Raw genomic sequence first — 7634 nt, 5'->3', positions numbered from 1 at the left:
TCAGATGCGGCGGAAGTTAGAACGCCGGACGGTTGGTCGCCCTGTTTTCGGAGGCAGAGGCGCGCGAACGCGGCCTTCCCCCGGCGGCAAGTGTCCCGCGGATCTCGAAGCCTGTACCAGCCGCAAACTACGGCACAGTAAGGCTAGCCCACCATCCTACATTACAAACTTCTCTGAGGCGCGATAAAATAATGCAGTCATTTTCCTTTCAATCAAATGACCACGGACAATTAAAGTGTCCCTAGTGCTGTGCGAAACCCTGGGGGTTTCAAAGATGGTCAGTTCTCTGTCAGTGGCCGACGTCTCATTAATGACTTCTGTTTTACATATTCCAGAAATCAAAGCAATCACGTTTTTAAATGTCGATGACTTAAGGCAAGGATGTATTCAATTCCGCATATTTCATTTTTGCTGATAGTGTATTGTACAATTATAGAAAGAGTACCTGCAAACGGCCTCAGCCACACAGCAATGCAAGTTTCCTTCTCATCGAATCAGACATGATTTTTGTCTCCTACTCTATATTTGATCAAGAGCTCAGCTACTCCCTAATGGCAAATTCTAATAGATTTCCCACACTCATCTCTGATAAACCCGCAACTGAATTAAACCCTTGTCCCGCTATTCTAAAATGTTGGAGTTTTCCATGCTAATGAAACTATAGTACTGTATTCGCAAATCAGTCATGAAAGTGTTTAAGTTCCCTTGCAATTCCGAATAGTACCACTGGGTGGAAACTGGGATATATATTTATTTCAGGTTGTGCACCCCTTAACTGAAATACTTGAGGCTGAAAGTGTTTCAGATTTATGATTTTTTTTACGGATTTATGATTTTTTTTACAGATTTTGGAGTATTTTCATATATATAATGAATTAGCTTGGGGATAGGATCCAAACCTAAACACAAAATCCATTTACATTACATATATAGCTTATACAAATACTCTGAAAGTAGTTTTATATAATAATCTTAATAATTTTGTGCATGAAACAACCATGCATACATTGAACTATCAGAAAGGAAAGCTATCACTACCCCGGCCACCCAGGCGAACAGTCAGTGGCTGTTTCGTATTGCCGTCATTCCCAACTCTTAATTTACATGCTAGTGGTAAGCAGTCTGTCTTACACTTGTTCATCATACATGTGTACTTTACAGTAAAAGTTATTACATACCATTAACATAAAGAGAATATAATGTGTCCATGGTTACAAAAGCAACACAACAGCATCGGGACAGTACCTGAATCAGCTACTGAGCAACAACAAACAACAGCAGGCCTTCAATCTCCACCTACGATGCCATGTTTTGATCAAAATGTTATGGCACCGTGTAACTGCAATTTTTTTAGGTTTTATGTAAGATACAAAAACAAAACATGAATTTAATTACAGGTAAATAATAAAAACTGAAAAAAGTCATCATTTCATTTTTAACAATAATGACACTGGTCTTGTTACACTCAAACATGGGATTTTAGGTGGAGATGAAATTTGTTGTGACTAATGAATAAAGATCTGGCAATGAGGTCTGCTGAAAATAAACTGGTGCCAACAGGCCCTCACTCAGGGTATGTGAGGTCACTTCTCAGAATTGCCTGTGGTACACAGAGACCTGCACATCACCTGGAAACCTTCCCAGCGCCTTGCAGAATTTTCCATCTGTGATGTCATGCCAGCGCTCAAAAAATTTTGGGGTTTTAGGTAAGGGGTGCTCAACCTGTATTAGGCCACTGCTTTTCAGTTCCATTGTCTAGTTGCAGAGTGAAGGTCACCTCATTCCTAACCTCCATGTAATGCAAAATATTAGGATGTAGCTGAATGTCAGATGTGTCTACTCTACTAGTGAATTCAGTAATAAGACTGAGCATCGAGTGGAAGAGCAGAGCTGAAGTTAGTTCGCTGCTGGGCTTTGTGCTGGTGTTTGTAGCACCTTCCTATTCATTTCATTTATCTGAAATGAGGTGAGATTGAGTTGCTGGGACTATACTTGCTGGAATTCAGAAGAATAAGAGATGATCTTATAGAAGCAAAATTATAAAGATGATGGATAAGATAGAGGCAGGAAAATTGTTTCTACTGATAAGCTGAGTCTTTGGACAGATCAGCCATGATCTTATTGTGACGGGAGTCCTTGATGAGGGTGGCTTGGGCCCAAATGCTGGAGTATTCAAAACTAGGATTGGGACACAGTATCAGACTAGATTGAGAACTAAGCACAATACAAATGCTAGATGAAATCACTGGTAGAGCTTACAATTGAGTGCTGAACTTCAGTTTAGGTGCTCTTTAAATACTCAATTCTTGGCACCCAAACCATGACTGCCAATTAGCGGGACCATCCTGAACCCTTAAAGGGGCTGTGCTAGATAACCATATGAGAGTTCGAACATCTTGTAACTGGGCCCCCTCCCCTACAGCTGACTCCTGATAGCCCGGGCTGCTTGGAGAGGCAGTGATGATAGTTGTGGATGAGAGCCGGACCCAACATGTCTCTCAGGCAACCAGCACTTCTCTTTGGGTCCAAATCCTTCCTAGTCCACAAGGTATTGCCGAACACTCCCTACAGTATGCGAGTCCAAAACTCTTCTCACTGTGGAGACCCGTTCCACATCGATAAACCTGGGTGGCGGTAGGGCTGACAGCAGTGGGGCTAAGGGGCTGGTGCAGACTGGTTTTAGTTTGGAAATGTGGAAGTGGGATTGATCTTCAGGAGCTACAGATGTAGGCCATCAGATTTACTTCCCTGAGAATCTTGAAGGGTCCAATGAACTTGGACACCAATTTCCTAGACTCCATTCAGAGAGGCAAATCCAGAGTCAACTGCCAGACCTGTTGCCCAGGCTGCAAAACTGGTCCTTGTCATCTTTTGCAGTTAGCCTTTATTTCAACCTTTCGGGTGGAAGCTAACAAAATTTCCCTTGTCCTAGTCCATCTATCTTTGCAGTGTTGGATAAGATCTTTGGCCACAGGAACCTTAAGCTCAGCCTCCTACTAGGGAACAGTGGTGGAGAATACCCAAACTGGCTTTCGAAAGGGGACGGCCCATATGCCGAATGCCATAAAGTGTTGTGGGTGACCTCTGTCCACGTCAAATGGTTGATCCACTCATCTGGTCTTTCAGCAGTCAGGCATCTTAGGGTATATTCCATATCTTGTTTGACCTGCTGTGTGTGGCCATTGGATTGTGGGTGAAACCCAGAGGTAAGACTCTGTTGCCCCAATTAGTTTACAGAACATCTTCCAGAAACATGATGCAAATTGTGGATTGCGATCCGACACAATGTCCACCAGAAAACCGTGGTCCTGAAGACCTAGTGCAGGACAATTTTGGCTGTCTCCGGCACAGATAGTAGCCTGTCCAACGCGATGAATTTGCAGGTCTTCAAATTCATAATTACCCTGGTAACGGTCTTCCCCTTGGTAGGAGGAAGATCTGTGACAAAGGCCATGGAGATGTGTGCCCATGGTCTGTCCAGAACAAGTAAGGGGTGGAGAAGCCTTTGAGGTCGGGTATGGGGCTTCTTGTTCCGGTCGCACACCTCACATGCCTGCATGTACTGCCAAACTTTCTCCATCATTCCGGGCCACTTATACCTCCTCTTGATAAACTCGAGGGTCCTGGTAATTCCTGGGTGAATTCCTCGATGAATGCCTCCATTGGAGTACCTGGGACCAGACAAACCTTGGGATGAACCGCTGACCAAGAGGACTATTCTTGGGAATCTTCCCTTGCATTTGGGTCCTGTGAACAAGAGCATAAATTGGTGCTACCATCTTGGCTTGGACAAAATGGTGGTAGGCTGCTCTTCTCGTTCCGGTTTGTCACACTGATGGGACAAGGCATCTGGTTTCTGGTTCTTTGACCCCAGTCGATAAGTCTGGGGATGAAATTAAAGCGGTTAAAGAACAAAAACCACCTGGCCTGCCTGGAATTCAGCCTCATGTCCTCCTGAATATAAGCCAGGTTCTTGTGGTCTGTCCAAACAATAAAAGGGTTCTTGGCCCCCTGTAGCCAGTGTTGCCATTCCTTCAAAGCTAACTTTACTGTAAGAAGCTCCCAATTCCCAATGTTATAGTTCACCTCAGCCGGGGATAGCTGCCTAGAAAAAGAAGCACACGGGTCCGGTTTATTGTTCAAAGGTGTCCATTGAGACAACACTGCACCCATACCGACATCCGAGGCGTCCACTTCCACAACGAAGGGAAGGTCCGGGTTAGATGTAACCAAGATGGGACCTGTCCGAAACTGCTGTTTGAGCTCTGTGAATGCAGCCTCCACTTCGGTAGTCCAAACAAAAGAGCCCATAGATCTATTGGTGAGTGCAGCCAGTGGAGCCACCACTGAGCTGAAGTTTCTGAAGAACTTTTGGTAAAAGTCAGCAAATCCCAGGAATCGTTGGACCTGTTTCACACTGGATGGTTGTGGCCAATCTCTGACTGTCTGCATCTTAGTAGTGTCCATCTTGAGGTTGCCATCAGAGATGATGAAGCCTAAAAATGACGTAGTAGATTTCAACTGGCTTGGGTGCTACAATTACCCCCGAACCTTCCTCCAAAGATGACTTTTCCATAGTCCACAAGAGTCTTTAATGAAAACAGAGGCCAAATCGCAGTCCAAATCCTCATCTGTCTCCTCAGACTTAGGTAGCGAGGTGTAACAAATTGTCCTTGTGCTCCTGGGTCTAGGCTCCATAGACCTCCGTTTTGGAGCCTTCCCCCTTAAACAATACCTGGTAACTGGAGCTCTTTGGCTTAGCTGCTAGAGTTCCATACTGCTTGGGCACCTCCTTGTTTGCTTCAGAACTACAGATCTACTTCCAGTGTACCCCTGGCTGGACAGGGTTGACACTTGCACCGCCCTATTGGCTGGAGTCAGCTTGTCTTCCCTTGAAGGTAGGACTGGGTTTCTTGAAGGCTGCAGGTTACCTGTTATTGGCTGCTGGACTCGGAGAGTCTGGGGGTCAGAACACCAAGCCAAAAACTTACTTTGTTGCAGCGACTGGACCATGCAATGATCCTCCTTCCTTCCAGTTCATGGAAGGGTTATGCTAGGACAACCAAGGGTGCTTGAGGAGCAGGGATATGTGAGGAGACTCAATGATATTGAAATTAATATCCTCCGCATGATTCTCTATCCTCATCTGCAAGACCGATGTCTGCTGCCAGATCTGCTCAAAACCAAGCGGATGAGATAACAACACCTACAGTGGTATGTTGAGCCAACAGGTAGTCCCCAAGTCCTGGAAGTTTTCCACTGCTCCAGAGTCCAAAAAAGCATTCCCCTATTGTCAGTTCATACTCTAGGCCGGAGTCAGGCTAGTCCTCTTCAACCTCTTGATGTTGTCCCACTTATGCTTTGCTAGATGATTATCAAGATGAATGGATTGGTTGATCAGAACCTCGGCTGGTTCTCCCAAGACAAAGGCATCCTACAGTTCATCTCAGAGTCCGTGGCAGTATAGAGTGGCCAAGCCTCCTTGTTCCAGCTGCTCTTGAGCCAAGGTCCAAAATTCGATCACATTGTCGGTTGCTGACCTTCCACCCTGTTGAATCTTCATCAGGTGCTTCAAGGCTTGGCTGGCTCTGGCAGAGTGATGCAACACCTAGCTCATGGTGATATGAATTCCTCAGAATCTGTGCAGATCTCTGACCTGCATTCCCAATGCGCAGTTGCTCAGATTAGGTCTCTTCCAGTCAGAAGAGGAACTGGGATACCTGGATCTCAAACACAAATGAGCATTGGATGAAGAGGCCATGGCAAGAAACCAGGTCACTGTTGAATCTCTCTGGGGTCGGAAGGTGGACAGCCTCACCTAAGTGACTTTGGCTTCCTCCTTGCAATAGTTGGCACATGGTGACCTGGAGGTGCGTAACTCCAGGCTCTGTCTTGAAATTTTCTCACTGTGGCTGGCCACAGCTGCCGAAAGGCTCTGATACCCCACTGGGTCCATGTTGGCCCAATCATACTGTGATGAGACTCCTTGACAAGGATGGTTTGGACTCAAATGCTGGAGTATCTGAAGCAAGGATCAAGACATGATATTAGGCTAGATCGAGAACTGAGCACAAAACAAATGCTTGACAAAATCACTAGTAGGGCTTACGATTGAGAGCCGAACCTAAGTTCACGTGGTCTTTATATACTCAATTCTTGGTGCCCAAAACATGATTGTCAATTAGCGGGACTATCCTGAATCCTTAAAGGGGCCACGCCAGCTAACTACACTCCGGAGAGTTTGAGTGTCTTGTAACAGTTATAGAATGGCAGAGCAGTCTCAACAGGCCAGACTGCCCTACTCCTGCTCATATTTTTTATGTTGTTATGATCTTCATTGGAAGAAGCAGGTGGTTCATCTCATCTTCCTCAGCTCAGTGCCATTTGTCTATTGTTGAAATAAGTCTTCAATATTCACCATCACCCTGGGATTTGGGGCATTTGTACAGTAAGTACACCTTTAAACAACTGTTTAATGACTATAGCACCGCTTTCAATACTATAATTTCAACCAAACTTATCTCTAAACTTCTCAACGTGGACTCAATACCTTCCTTTGCAACCAGATCTGGCTCTGTCTTCAATATTATAATTCCATGCAAACTCATCGCCCAACTCTGAGACCTGGGAGTTAACACCTCCCTTTGCAAATCAATCCTTTGACTTTCTGACCAACAGACCACAATCACTAAGAATAGGCAGCGACTCCTCCACCACAATTATCCTCATCACTGGTGCCCCACAAGGCTGCATCCTGAGCCCCTATACTACTCCTATATCCTCATGACTGTATGGTCAGACTCCGCTGAAACTCCATCAACAAGTTGGCAATTCATCCCACCATAGTGAGCTATATCCCAAACAACAATGAGTCAGAGTACAGGAAGGAATGAGAGAGCCTATTGATATGTTGTCATGACAACAAACTTTCCCTCACTGTCAACAAAACAAAAAAGCTAGCATTGACCTCTGCCCAATGAAGCAGTGGAGACTACCTCATTAAATATACTTAAGACAAGGTTGGATAGATTTTTGCATAGTAGGGGAAATTAAGGGTTATGCAGGAAAGGCAGGTAGGTGGAGGTGAGTCCACAGGCAGATCAGCCATGATCTTATTGAATGGCTTAGCAGGCTTGACCAGCCAGATGGCCTATTCCTGTTCCTATTTCTGATATTTATGTTTAGGAAGGCAGGTGGTGTTCATCCTCCACTTTACATAAACGTTGCTGAGATAAGAGGGTTGAGAGCTTCAAATTCCTAGGAACGATCACCAATACCCTGTCTTGAGCCAACCACATTGACAACATGGCTGGAAAAGCTCACCAGTGCCTCTACTTTTGCAGAAGGCTCAAAAATTTGGCATGACCTGTCACATACCCCGTGACGGGAATAAAGAACCAGCAGAGATGGAAAACACTTTGGAGTCCAGTATTGCTATAAACTAATAATATTTATTAGTAACTACACAATACAGTAATATAAATGTAGATAAATCAAACAGGTTAGCGAATGGTTATATATATAAGTATATCAGTAAGTGTGGAAATATATGTATGAAAAACTAAGCTTCTTTAAGTCTAGGGGTAAAACGATACAGTCTTACGATGATGAGTGAAGTTCAGTTCAGTTCATGG

Source organism: Mobula birostris, unplaced genomic scaffold (genome assembly GCF_030028105.1).
Source record: "Mobula birostris isolate sMobBir1 unplaced genomic scaffold, sMobBir1.hap1 scaffold_3426, whole genome shotgun sequence".
NCBI lineage: Eukaryota > Metazoa > Chordata > Chondrichthyes > Myliobatiformes > Myliobatidae > Mobula > Mobula birostris.
This window is presented reverse-complemented; position numbering follows the sequence as displayed.